This window comes from Diabrotica virgifera, chromosome 10 (assembly GCF_917563875.1).
Source record: "Diabrotica virgifera virgifera chromosome 10, PGI_DIABVI_V3a".
NCBI classification, from domain to species: domain Eukaryota; kingdom Metazoa; phylum Arthropoda; class Insecta; order Coleoptera; family Chrysomelidae; genus Diabrotica; species Diabrotica virgifera.
The window spans coordinates 46,278,082-46,292,099 of NC_065452.1; positions in this window are offsets into that span (position 1 = coordinate 46,278,082).

The window sequence follows — 14,018 nt, forward strand, 5'->3', positions numbered from 1 at the left end:
TGACTTTAATTTTGAAATTATATTGATTTTTTTTAAGTACTCAACATTAAAAAGCAGATATTATTATTAACTTATAATTATAAATTATTAAATTTATTGAATAAATACTTATTTTAAATTGAATCAATACTCATTTACCACATTGGAAAGACCCAATTATTAATCACAAGAGAAATCCAGGTCCGGATTAACAAAAAAACATAAAGTAACTGTGACCAACAACACCCTGTATATTGACATTTTCAAAATTTGTTTGCACATTTGAAAAGACCACAAAAATCTGAGTTTATCGGTTCACTTTGATTTTTTGTGGAAAAATGTATTAACTTTAATTTTGAAATTAAATTATATTCAAATTTTTAAGAACCCTGAAATTAATAAGCAGGTTTTTAAAGCACTTTTAGTAATTCATCATTCAAGTTAATGAATAAATACTAATTTTAAAAATAATCAGTTATTACATACTGTACTAGAAGGACTCACTTACTAATCACAGGAAAAATCCAGGTCCGTATTAATAACAAAATACAAAGTAATTGTGACCTTGAAAAAACACCCTGTATATTGAAATTTTTAAAATATGTTTGCACACCTAAAGAAAGCACGAAAAACTAAGTCCCGCTTTAATTTTTTGTGCAGAAAATTTAATGACATTACTTTTGACATTATATGTAAATTTTTATTATGAGTTCCCAGAGTTCTTAAAAATTTCGACATAATTTCAAAATTAAATTAATTAAAGTCTGGCCAAAAAATTGAAGCGAACGATTAAACTTAGTTTTTGTGCTCCTTTCATACCTTCAAATTTCAATATACAGGGTGTTGTTTCAAGGTTACAATTACTTTATATTGTTTTGTTAATCCGGACCTGGATTTTTGTTGTGATTTGTAAGTGAGTCGTTCGAATGTCGTAAATAAGTAGTAATTATTTTTAAAATGGGTATTTATCTAATAACTTTAATAATTTATTGTTAAAAGTGCTTTAAAAATCTGCTTTTTAATTTCAGTGTTCTTAAAAGTATCAATATATTTAATTTCAAAATTAAAGTCATTAAATGTCCTTCACGAAAAAATTAAGCAAACCGATATACTCAGATTTTTGTGGTCTTTTCAAATGTGCACACAAATTTTGAAAATTTCAATATACAGGGTGTTGTTTCAAGATCACCATTACTTTATGTTTTTTTGTTAATCCGGACCTGGATTTTTCTTGTGATTAATAATTGGGTCGTTCCAATGTGGTAAATAAGTGTTGATTAATTTTAAAATGAGTATTTATTCAATAGCTTTAAAAATTTATAATTAAAAGTTACTAATACCTGCTTTTTTTAAAAAATTCAATATAATTTCAAAATGAAAGTCATAAAATTGTCTGGCCGAAAAATTAAAGCAAACGATTAGACTTATTTTTTGTGCTGTGTTCAGATATGCAAACAGATTTTCAGAATTTCAATTTACAGGGTGTTGTTTTAAGGTCACAATTACTTTAGAATTTTTTGTTAATCCGGACCTGGATTTTTCTTGTAATTAGTATGTCGGTCGTGTGAATTTTGGATGACACATATGTGAACCAAATAACAAAAAAATACACAGGGTGGTTCTAAAGTTATGGCTTAGGAAAGAAATTGGCAAAATCGATAAAACACCTTGTAACTCGGTTATAAAAGTCGGTAGGGCAAAAACTGTAGTATACCTAGAACCGCCTCGGTGACCTCTATTCACAATTAAAGTATTTCCGTTTCCCAATGAAACACCCTGTATAATATACACACAACCAAACTTATATTTATTTAACACACAATTTAATAACAAAACATAACAATTAAATGAAACAATAAACTATTTAAAAAATAAATTGAAACCAGTTGTTTTAAAGTCAATAGCATAAAAAATCACAATGTAAAACGAATAATGTTTAAATTGTTTTTATTTTTGTTTTTGTTTTTGTTTTTTTTTTGGTATTCAGTGTTATTACCTCTAGTCCTTATGCAAGCTTCAGTTTGCGTGGGCACGCTCCTAATCAAATTATTTATCAACATTTTGTTTTGGTAAGTTGCTCCATTCTTCGAAAGCAGCTTGTACTAGCCGTGCGGTGTTTTTTGGATTATCCCGGCGACTTCTAATTTTCTTTTAAGCATATCCCACAAATACTCTATAGGGTTAAGCTCGGGTGAGAAAGCAGGCCACTTCAAACAAGGGATACCTTCTGCTTTAATGATGTCTCTAGTCACTCTAATGGTATGTGGAGCATGCATGAAAATTAAATTTTCTGCTATTGAACCTCTCTATGGCCTAATTACAGGTTATCAATATACCTGTGGGCAGTTAAAGTTGATTTGATGAAAACTAAAGGAGTTTTTTAAGGATAACAATTCCTCTCCAGAACATTACACTTCCCATTTTATATTTGTGAACATATCTGACAGTTTTCGTTCTTGACTGTCTTCCTAGACCTCTAAGTACACAATTTCGTGGGTCATCTGATTTTACACAAATCCTGACTTTTTCTGAAAATAGCACATTTTGTCAATTCCCAATGTTCCAGTTTTGGTGTTGAAGACACCAATTTAGGCTATCAATATTGTGCTGCCTGGATAACTCGGGAACCCATAACTGTCTCCTGCTGTATACTTCTTGGCACGAACTCTTCTTCTTATCGTTTCAACTGAAAGAGTTACACCTATAGCTTCCAAAGGCTGCCTTTGGAGATTCAGGTGAGAAATGGTTGGGTGTCTTCCAGCTGATTGGAAAATTAAACGGTCGTGGCCAGCCGTTATTACTTTTTGGCGACTTTCCCTTGCTTTATTTTTGGACAGAACGCTCTGTGTTACGTCCAACCTTTGCAGCTATGTCCCTCTGAGAACATTACTTGCTCCAAAAGACCGATAATCTTTCCCCGTTTTAAGTTCTGTAACCCCACAGGTATATTTTTGTTTTTGGACGCAAAAATTTGTTTATTTATTTTTTTAAATTTGCAACTCAAGCAAATAACCTATACCGTACCCAGCTGTACTATATGATTGTCTTATCGATTTGTTTATTTTCAATAAAAACCATTATTATTCTCAAAAATAATATGTTTTTTGAAAAGAAATAAACATTGCATTGAAATACGTGGTGATTTCATTTAAGTTTGGTTGTGTGTATTGTTATGATCTGCTTTCTATTACTTTTATATTAATTAGTATTTATTTGATTAATTATTTAATTGTCGCAAATCATACATAAAAAATATTAAGAAAAAATCTCAGGGTGCTTTTTGTCATAAAAAAATTTAATTAAATTCTCTTAGGTTATATTTATCCTCTCTCGAGGCTTCAGTATCTCTTAGTTGATCCTTATCGGGATAAAATAGGAAAAGGAAATAAATAGAAATACCATAAATAAACACATACAAATACCTTTATTATCAAAAGCAATGCTCTGTAAATTTATCAATTAAATCCTGTGGACATAACTGTCCAAAAAAACCTTTACCATATAAATTAAACTAATTCAAACAAATATTTATCGCTTTGTTCTTGATACCATTAATAAAAAAAGCTAAACAACAAATTTGGTATTCGCAAAATTACTTATACTTCCTATTAAATTTTTGAAATGTTGGAATCTTAAATTCATATGCTTTTACGTAAAAAAAATTAACTTCTGATTATAAAGAAAATCGATCACATAGGTTATTGACTGACCTTTTTGATTCACACACAATGATGTCTCCTCTTGACCCAAACAGCTCCTCCTTGTTGATTATGTTAGGCTACCAATCAAAGACCTTTACGTTCTCAGCAAACAATCCAGCAGGATACCAGCAACTATTTTTCCAAAACAAAAGCCAGGCCTCTTTTTGCCAGTACTCGTTCAATAAACTCCAAAACTCTCTCCTCTCTTTCTCTCAACAATAATCTCCTGAGACCCAAGTATCTTGTTTACTTGGTGTCACAAATAATTTTAATAACGATAATTCTTGTAACTTGAATCAAAGAGGTATTTCTTCTCGATTTGATTTGCCTCTCGTTCCACTTTTCAGCTACTCTCACTATCAAAACAACCACTAGTAGGTACTTGCTTCTGAACTACTCAAGAAAACTTTTGACTGCTCTTCTCGGATGTCGGTAACACAAAAAATCTGTCTTTTCCAAACTGTCTCAACATTTCAACCTCTCTTTCCCCCTTCCAAATTGCCAAGCCAATCAGAAACATTTCTCTTTTCCGTTCGAAAAACCCAGCCATTCTTTCAAACAATCCTTAAAATTAAAATTACAAATCTATCTACCTTCAATTTTCTAAAAACTAATAATTACAGTTACCTGTGGTTTTACCTTTCCCGTAATTACAAAACAATCTTTTTAAATTATAATCCTAAATAAATGTTCCTTTCACTCTACTTATTTACAAATGTCTTTAATTCTTCATGGAAAAACTCATTAAGGAGAAACCTACTACGTGAAAGCTAACTTCTAATAAATATTTACAAATCAATATACAGGGTGTATCAAATTTATGTGCCCGCGTTATATTAAAAAAAATAAAAATTTTATTCTAACTTTGATTGCCAAATTGATACACAATAGTGTATATAATAATATAATAGTATACCGTTGTGAGTAATTTTAAATAGGTATGTATTTAGAGGCATGAGATTCGGATCGCTTTATGATCCGAAGTAGTTTTTCCGTTTAGATCCAAGAAAACAAAAGAACCACCTGAAGACACTGAAATTTTTAATACAAAAACATGAAAGTACGAAAACACTAAATCAACGAACGAAGATTAATTGAAAAATTAGAAGATATAATCCAAAACGCATCCATGAAAGAAGTGTTTAAAATTATAATATACAGTATACAAACAGCAGGAAAAAGAAGCGCTTGGTTTAAAATCCAAACGATACTGAAATATTTGATACAAAAACGCTTGGATAAACCAAAAACAAGTCTTTATTTGACTACATGTCAAATAAAACTGGTTAATTTTTTTACCTGTAAACTAACTAAAATATAATGCGATAATTAGCAATACATGAGCGTCGCTAGTGGGGTTTATAATTACATGGCCAATACATTACATCACCCCACCCAAAAATCCTACTTATAACTAAATTTAGGAACACAACAAAACTAAACTTCTAAATACTATATTTCGAATCCAAAACGTTTTGGTTCTTTTCTAGATCTTATTGGACATCTATGTGGGATGCCTGACTCTTGGAGAACATCACTATCATTTTGAGAGTCTAGCTGAGGCTCCCCACCTAGATTTCCTGTTGAGTTTGTAGCAGTTTGGATAACATTTTCTTCGTTATTTTAAATATTGTTTTCCTCTGGACTATCGTACATCGTCTCCGCAAATATAATACCTTCTAAATTAATATTAAAAATTATTTTAATTTGATTACAATGTCTTTTCCACGTAAGTTTACTAACTAACGGATTTACCAAATATGCTCTTCTACCTAAAATTCGTAAAATCTTTGCTTTGCACCACGACACCTTGGTGTTTCTATAATCTTTAACTAAAACGATATCCCCCACTACAAACTCTACCTGTCTCCTCCCCCTATAATATTTCTTATTATTTTCTTGCGCTTGCATCAAGTTACGTCTAATTTGTGTTAAATCAACTGGGTTTGATTGTTGGTTTTGTAAATCATCAGGTTTAATTAAATCTAGACGCGTCCGCAAAGCCCTTCAAAAATATCTTAGCGGGAGAAGTACCTGTCGACAGGTGTACTGTGTTCCTATATGTTAATAAAAATTTAGACAATGATAAATTAATATTTCTTTGATCAATCTCTTTTAACAAAAAATGCTTGACTATTTTAACGCTATTTTCAGCAGCACGGTTGTAATGTGCTGAAAAAGAAGGTATTGTTATATATTTAATACCATTAATTAAAGTAAAATGTTGAAATTCTTGCGATGTTAGCTGCGGGCCGTTATCGCTGACAAGTACTTCCGGTAAACCATAACGAGCAAAACACTCCCTAAGTTTAGCAATCGTAGCCATTAAGGTGATTGAAGACATTGGACAAACTTCTACCCATTTAGAAAAAGCATCCAAAATTATAAGAAAATGAGTTTTTCGTGTTTCGGCAAAATCTATATGCACGCGTTACCAAACATTTTGAGGAATGCTCCAGCCTTGTAAGGGGACCTTAGGAGGATCTGCCTGCATGTGCTGACAAGGAATGCAGTTCTTGCTGAGAGCTTCAATTTCTGTATTTAACGATGGCCACCAAATATAAGACCTAGTTAATAATTTCATCTTAACTATACCAAAGTGAGCTGAATGCAATTCATTCAGTAATTTATTTCGTAGTTTACTAGGAACAATTACTCTTTGTCCCCACAATAAGACGCCATCTTCAATATATATTTCATTTCGTTTAAGGAAATAGGGTTTAATTTCTAATTCAACGTTTGTGGGCCATTTGGGCTTAACATATTTAGTTACACGAGACAAAATCGGATCTAATTCTGTTTCTTGCCTTATATCACCCACATTAATAGGAATTTCTTCGCTTTCTGCTAAATAATTTAAATTAACAGTTTCCTCTATATTAAACTTAGAAAAATCTAGCCTTATCGACTTATTTGAAGGCAATCTACTTAAAAAGCCTACTACATTTATTTGTGTCGATACATGCTTTATATTAAAATTGATACCACTTAAAAATACTGCATATCGCTGCAATCTACTGGCCGCCGTAACCGGTATCCCATTTTTAGGGCCAAAAGTGGATAATAACGCCTTGTTATCTGTGATTAAATTAAACTCCTTCCCATATAAAAATTGGTAGAAACGTTTGATTCCCCACACTATAGCCGTTGCTTCTTTATCTAGAGTCGAATAAGCCTTTTCGGTATCGCTGAGCGTTCTACTAGCAAAATAGATTGGTTTCTCGCTACCATCTTTCAAACTATGCGAGAGAACGGCTTTGATCCCATAATCTGAACTATCAACCGTCAAATTTAATTCTAAGGTTGGGTCGTAATGAACTATTACTAGGTCTGAAGCTAACATTTGTTTAATAATGTCAAAAGCTAATTGACATTCTTCATCCCAGTGCCAAACTACATTTTGTTTTAAAAGCTTATATAAACAATGAACAATGTTTGGGAGATTTGGAATTAATCTTCCCAAAATCGATTTTAGTTGTGTCACATTCGTAGGTTTTGGGATTTCCTCAATAGCCCGAGTTTTATCTCGACTTTTATACAAGCCCTTTTTATCAATTATAAATCCAAGATAAGATACTGATTCCGCGAAAAACGTACATTTTTCCTTTTTTACTGTAAGAGCACATTCTTGTAAAATCGCTAAAACTTTACACAAATTCTTAGTGTGTTCTTCCCTATTCCTTCCTGTAATTAGAATATCATCTAAAAAAATAGATATACATGGCATATTGAGAAATATTTGTTCCATAATACGTTGGAACTGGGATGGACCTGATACAACTCGGTACGGTAGACTATTAAATGCAAATAATCCCTTATGAGTACTAATAACCGTATATTTCCGAAAATCTGGATGAATCACAACTTGCTGATAAGCTTGACTCAGGTCAATTTTAGAAAACTCTTGACCACCCTGTAACTTAGCAAATAAATCATCGATCCGTGGTAACGGACATTTATCCGCTTCGATAAAAGGATTGATAGTTATTTTGAAATCACCACAAATTCTAACACCTCCATCATTTTTTAAAATCGATACTATTGGTGTTCCCCATTCCGAAAATTCAACTTCAGATATAATGCCCTCCTGGAACATTTTATCTAATTCCATCTCTACCTTGTTTCTGAAAGAAAAAGGAACCACTCTGGGTTTAAAAAATTTAGGTCTGGCATCTGGTTTAGTATTAAATTTTAACTGAAATTTATTAAATGTGCCCAATTTGTCAGAAACTACAGTGGGAAAATCTTTCATTAACCACCCCATTATTTCATTATTTTTATCTGCTTCAATAAAATTTAGTTCCCTGAAACCCATATTATAACACCTAATAAAATTTCTACTTAGCAAGGCTGGAGTTTCTCGATGCATAACATAAAAATCCAAATTATTTGTTTGTGTTGAAAAAATTACTGGTAAGTTAATTTTGCCCTTAGGATGAACTTTGCCTCCCGAAAAATTAACTAACGATACATTAACTTGAGATAATGGTTGTGTATTAAAATATTTGTTATAAAGGGTGTTTCATTGGGAAAGTAACATACGTTAACTGTAGAAAGAGGACACTTAGGCGATCTCAAAAATGCCATACTTAATGGACCTTACTCCATTAATAACAAAGATACTGGGTGTTTTATCTGTTTTGCCATTTTCTTAATTGGTTCATAACTTTTTAACCACACTGTATAATAATTTTATATTTGGCACGCAAATATCATTTAAGGTGTACAATAAATTAATTTATTTACAATTGTAAAAAATCCAGATCCGGATTAAAAAATATTGGAAAATATTCCGACCCCAAAACAACACCCTGTACATTAAATTTTTTTAAAATGGATTTTTCAGTTGAAAAGAGGATGAAAAACTAAATTCAGTGGAATAATTTGAATTTTCGGCAAAATGATTTTTCTGGTGAAATTTTGAATTTAAATTCGGAAATTAAGTGAATTGCGAGAGCTCTAAGTAGAAAAAAATTGAAATACAGCTTACAACTTGTCAACCTCACTGTATATTGATTTTATATTTAACACGCGAATATTCTTTTAGGTGTCCAATCAATTAATTTATTTACAATTACAAAAAATCCAGGTCCGGTTTAAAAAATATTGTGTAAATATTCCGACCCAAAAAACACCTTGTATATTAATTTTCTTTAAAATGGATTTCGCATTTGAAAAGAGGATGAAAAACAAAATGAGTGGTATACTTTGAATTTTCGACAAAATGATTTTTCTGGTAAAATTTTGAATTTGAATTCTGAAATTATGTCAATTGCGAGAGCTCTTGCAGAAAAAATTAAAATGATACTTAATTTTAATTAATACCGTTATTTAATGTAAATTTGTAAAATGTTAATATTTTAGTGTTTTTTATTATGTGTGAAAAATAGTTTTTGGCGAATATTCATCTTTAAATATTGAATAAATAATAAAGGGTCAATAAAGAATACATCACTTTAATCAACAAAATAGCTAAAAATTATAACAAAACAGCGAAAATTTGCAACATAATCACTATTCAAAACTAAAGTACTTATTCAAAATTACCAAAATCAAAAATTATTTTTTTTATACGTAGGTACGGTAAGTTTTTGTAGTTAGGTACCTAGCGTCATGTGTACTGTGTACTGTGTGTGTTGAGTAAGTGTCTTGTTACATTGTAAAGTCGACGTCATTGTCTTTGCAAAGAGACGCTAATTGTATCCGAACGTCTGCGGTCCCTCCGGTGAGTACCGATCTTACAAGGACAGAAACTATTTTCATTTATTAATTTATAATAAACGAAAAATTTTGGACCCTGGTGAGATTCGAACTCACGACCATTCGAAACTTTCGATCCAAAGGTAGGCGCTCTTACCACTGAGCCACAGAGGGGGTCATAAAAAATTATTGTTATGTGTGCAAATGTTAATATTTTACCAATTTAGATTAAATAATGGTATTAATTAAAATTAAGTCATATTTTAATTTATTTTACTTTGAGCTTCGCAATTCACATAATTTCAGAATTAAAAGTCAAATTTTTACCAGAAAACTCATTTTGCCGAAAATTCAAAGTATACCACCAATTTTTTTTTTCATCCTCTTTTCAAATGCAAAATCCATTTTAAAAAAATTTAATATACAAGGTGTTTTTTTGAGTTGGAATATTTATACAATATTTTTTAATCCGGACCTGGATTTTTTATAATTGTAATTAAATTAATTAACTGCACACCTAAAAGAATATTCGCGTGTTAAATATAAAATCAATATACAGTGTGGTTGACAAGTTGTAAGCTGTATTTCAATTTTTTTCTACTTACAGCTCTCGCAATTCACTTAATTTTAGAATTCAAATTCCAAATTTCACCAGAAAAAACATTTTGCCGAAAATTCAAAGTATACCACTGAACTAAGTTTTTATCCTCTTTTCAACTGAAAAATCCATTTAAAAAAAAATTAATGTACAGGGTGTTGTTTTGGGGTCGGAATATTTTTCCAATATTTTTTAAGCCGGACCTGGATTTTTTACAATTGTAAATTAATTAATTTATTGTACGCCTTAAATAATATTTGCGTGCCAAATATAAAATAAATATACAGTGTGGTCAAAAAGTTATGAACCACTTAAGAAAATGGCAAAATAGATAAAACACCCAGTATCTTTGTTATTAATGGAGTAAGACCCAATAAGTATGATACTTTTGAGACCGCCTAAGTATCCTCTTTCTACAGTTAACGTAAGTTACTTTACCAATGAAACACCCTGTATATACTAAAAGGTAGAACAGAGACCGCGGCGCCCGAATCTGATTCAAATTTAAACATTTTACCTTTAATTATCTATATAAATTGGCGGATCATTATTTGATGATATACATAATACAGATGATTCAGTTCCTTCTTCCAATAAATTTAAACATCTATTTCTACATACCCCTTTTAAGTGTCCTCGGACGTTACATAAATTGCAGATATAATCCTTATAGGGACATTCTGAAGGCGGATGTCTTTTAGCACACCTGAAACACTTTTGAACACTACCACTGAACTCATCACGATTAAAATCCGAACTATGTCTCTGCATCCCTGAAGTTGAAGGTCTAGTCTCCTTAAATCGCCGTTCTTGTTGATGTGCTCTGCCATCCCCACGCTGTGATACTTGCAATATTTCCTTACTGCAACTTCCACTCGTTATTTGACACAGCTCTCTTTCTTCTACTTGTTCCATTTTCACCACACTTCTGCTATCTACTTCGTTAATGCCAGTTATTACTGCTTCTTCAATTTGTGCTGTTTCCATAGTTTTATTAAATGTGATATCTGACTTCAGTGCAAATAGCGTATTCTTTACTTTTCCATCATTATATTTTGAAATAAACATATCTGTTAATTTCGTTTCCAAATTATTTCCAAATTCACAAGTACCGGCTAGTTTTTTTAAACGTACACTCCAATCTTGTACACTTTCACTTTTTGTTTTCGAAGCACCATAAAACTTTGCCCTTTCTACCCACACTAAACAAGTATTGTTATAGTAGCTATCTAGGCTTTTTACAATGACATTAAATTCACATTCTTCAGGTTTTTTAGGCACGGACAAGTCGGATAACAAGATATAAGCTTCTTCTGAAAGGCTATATAACAAAATAGCTCTTTTAATATTAACATCTTTAATTTCTCTAGCGATGAAATATTGTTCTAGTCTTTTTATAAACACATTCCATTCACAAATTCTGGGATTAACTTCCAAATTTAACGATAAATCTAATTTCCCGTCTTTCCACATTTTGTATTCGCTTATACATACTTTAAAAACGTTTTTATTCTCGTCGCCATGAAATATTTGATACAAAAACACTTGGATAAACCCAAAACAAGTCTTTATTTGACTACATATCAAATACAACTGGTTAATTATTTTACCTGTAAACTAACTAAAATATAATGCGATAATTAGCAATACATGAGCGTCGCGAGTGGGGTTTATAATTACATGGCCAATACATTACAGATACAGTAAAAAGCTATAGTGGACCGAATACATACAAATCGTAATAATGGAGAAAAAGAAAGCGTACGCACGGTGGCTAAGTACTAAACGTCAAGTAGACAAAGACAAATATTTGTACTTACGAAGAACAAGGAGAAGAGCAATAATAGCAGCAAAAAACGAAATGTAGGATAGGAAATCCAAGAGATCACCATTTATATTGAATTAGAGACATGGAAACTTTTAAACAAAACAAAGAACACAACAAGAAATACTACTTCTATTCAGTTAATGCCAACAGAAAAATGGAAAGAATACTACGAGAGTTTGCTAACGAAAAGTAGAGCAGAATAGACCACACAGTCACCAACGGAAGTATTGGAGTATAAAAAATGGTCTCCAGGCCCAGAAAATATTCCAGCCGGATTAATAGAATCTAGCACAGATAAACTCTTGCTAGCATTTACTTGGTGCATAAACAAATATATAAACGGTGTCACACCACCCAGTTTATGAACAGTAGCTTATATTTCTTCCATCCATAAAAAAGGAAATGAGTTAAATTGCTCAAATTACAGAGGAATATCGGTAAATAGTACTCTAAGCCGGGTGTACGGACGCATTCTTAGAAATCTCATTGGAATGGAGTATAGGAAACAGGAAGAAGAAGAACAGGCTGATTTCCACGATGGAAGAACTTGCACAGATAATGTCTTCTACCTAAAACAACTAATTAAAAAAAATTAGCAACCAATCAAGAGACCCATCTCATGATCTAAGTAGAGAAACACTCAGCCAAGAAAAAACTATGAAAAGGAGGTGGTAATCCTAAATATTGTTTTAAAATGGTCCTTTTCACTTTTTTTAGTTTTATTTTAATTTTGCAAAAGCGTAGACAAAGAACAAATTCAGAAATGTGCAGTCGACATCAGGCTGAATGCCTTATCAGGTCTTGTGCTTATAAAACCACAGTTAAGTAGATTAAAAGCATAATTCATGACCTTCAAGTACAGGATGGTAAGTCACTGGGAGTCGCAGAGGACAGTAACAGTCCTCACACCAGATTATTTTAGCTTATCTTCATGACTCTGTACATCCCAATACATAAGATCTTTAGATTATTGAAGGCTCAGAATGGATATACAAACAGTCGATAAAGTCTACATTTACATATGCTCTAAATAAAAATGGCTCTATGACTAACTGCAAATTTGTTCAAGTAATAATATTACCCCAAAAAGTCACAAAGCTAACCAGGCTAATTTAAGTTCTCTAACTACGAAAACTACATCAGCTATATGCCAAATTAAAATAGTAGTTAACATCTGACAAATAAATAGATTGCCAAAAAATTTGAATTTGATTGGTCAGAGAAATAGCGAAAGAGAAAATTATTTTGTTGCCAAACAATGCAAATATTTGCCAATATTTTCCATAAAGGTCGAGAACAATCAAAATATAAAAAATATAGGTAATAAAATACGAATATTTCTTAATCATATTTTACTTTGGATAGATATTTTATAGATAAAAGGCATAATATTTAATTTCGATTCAGAGATCATTACCATCTTTCTATGGACCATTTCGAACTATTTTGTTCTCATCAGGAAAGCAACTGTAATGATGCTCTGAATCGAAGAATAAATACCTTTGCCATTCATGCCAATTACAAAATATAATTAATTATATTTTATAATTCTGTTCCTACAAATAAATCAGCACAGTAAATTTCTTCCCTCCCTTATTTTACTTTACAGATAGCCCAGTAAATGACCGTTTTGAAGTGTAATTTTCATAGTCATGACGGATTTGCTTGACAGTTTGGATTTAGGTCAGCGTTTCTCAACGTTTTACCATTTGCGCCCCAATTTTCCATAATTATTTTCACCGCGCCCCCTTCGTTCAATAACAATATATCTATGCAATAATACTTAATATACCTTGAGCAGCATGAAACCTAATAAACTAAAAAGACATTGGGAAACGCTTCACAGTGAGTACATTAACAAACCCCGAGAATTCTTCGAGTTAAAATTAAAATGGCGTGAAAAGCAAAAATTAGTTTTAATAAAAATTTTGACTGTGAATGAAATAGCTTTACTTGTCTCTTATAAAGTCTGATATTAAATAGCCAGATATATAAAAACCCTAACACTATTGGTGAAGATCTTATATTACCAACTGCAATCAAAATTGTAGAAACTGTGTTTGGAGATAATTTTGCTAAAAAATTGGAGTTTATACCTCTATCAAATGATACTGTTGCCCGCCGAATTAGTGATATAGCTGAATATGTACAGGATCAGCTAATCAGGAAGTTGCGTGAAAAGCTGTTTTCGATTCAGCTTGATGAGGCAACA